Consider the following 1,122-nt stretch of genomic DNA (forward strand, 5'->3'; position numbering starts at 1 on the left):
ATCTTTAATAAGAGCGCCCCCTCTACAACGATGCTTTGGCTAAGAACGGGCTTACTGAGAAACTCACTATGTAGACGATCCCCAAACTCCCTCTCCTCACCTCAAGAGGATTAGGAAAGATTCATCAAATTCATAAATAACAGCCAGAGCAAAATATAAGAATATGAAAATAATAGTTGAAAAATATCGTTATGGGTATATTGTTGTAGGTATAAATATACCTATATCCTTATGTGTTAAGCGTATACGTTTTTTCTATCACTTGTAAATTTATAATAATTTTCTCCTTCATATATGCGTTTTTGTTCCTATTATCTTTTTATTGTCTCCCCTACCCCGGGTTAGTTTTTGAGTAATGTAACTCTCTTGAATACACCGACCGATCCTGTCTGTGATCGTTGCTTTTTCTTTGTTAAGTCCTCTTTGGTTTCTTCTCTGCTTGTATGTACATTTTTATTTAAATAGTGTACCTTTTTCAAACATAGTCTCACCTATCACTTTTAGATCTTGTAATATATATATTTTTTCGTTTTTCAATATTAATATGTATACGTATAACTCTCTATGGGTTTTTTTTTCTGCTAGTGTACCTGCTGTGTTATGTTCTACTATACACTCGTGGCCTTGTTTACATTATACTTCGTCTCGATCCGTTACTATTTCTTTAAACATATCCGTTAGATTTTAATTTTTATGTTATAGTTTACTGCACATATAGACTTGCATACACTTTGATATGTCTGTTTTTTTCTCTTTCGTCTCTCTCACTATTATTATTGTTGTTATTTTTCTCTTTTAGTACTTGTTTCTAAATATCCGATTTTCCCTATTACCCCATCTGTATTCTCCCTTATTGTATCTTTGTTTTATTTCATTAAACCTTTTTTGATGTCCTTCCAAATATTACTCACACTGGTGAGAACGACAATGCATAAATTTAATTATAATTACTATGATTATAATTGTTTTCTTACATATTTGTATTGTCTTTTGAAACGTGCGTATGTATTGAATCCAATTTTGTATTAAATCTAATTTTGATTCAACATCTTTTTCTCCTCCGTTCTTTATAGTTGTTTATGGTATATTTATACCTATAACGATATTTTTCAACTATATATA

The 1,122-nt window shown here is 30.5% G+C and overlaps 1 protein-coding gene across 1 annotated transcript in view; it reads right to left on the minus strand.

Annotated features, from left to right (window-relative positions):
• LOC106877614 (kallikrein 1-related peptidase b3-like) overlaps nt 1–1,122 on the minus strand; it is an 8,306-nt gene that overhangs the window by 2,600 nt on the left and 4,584 nt on the right. The gene's annotated exons all lie outside the window — the stretch shown is intronic.

Source organism: Octopus bimaculoides, chromosome 25, assembly GCF_001194135.2.
Source record: "Octopus bimaculoides isolate UCB-OBI-ISO-001 chromosome 25, ASM119413v2, whole genome shotgun sequence".
In the NCBI taxonomy this organism is placed as follows: Eukaryota; Metazoa; Mollusca; class Cephalopoda; order Octopoda; family Octopodidae; genus Octopus; species Octopus bimaculoides.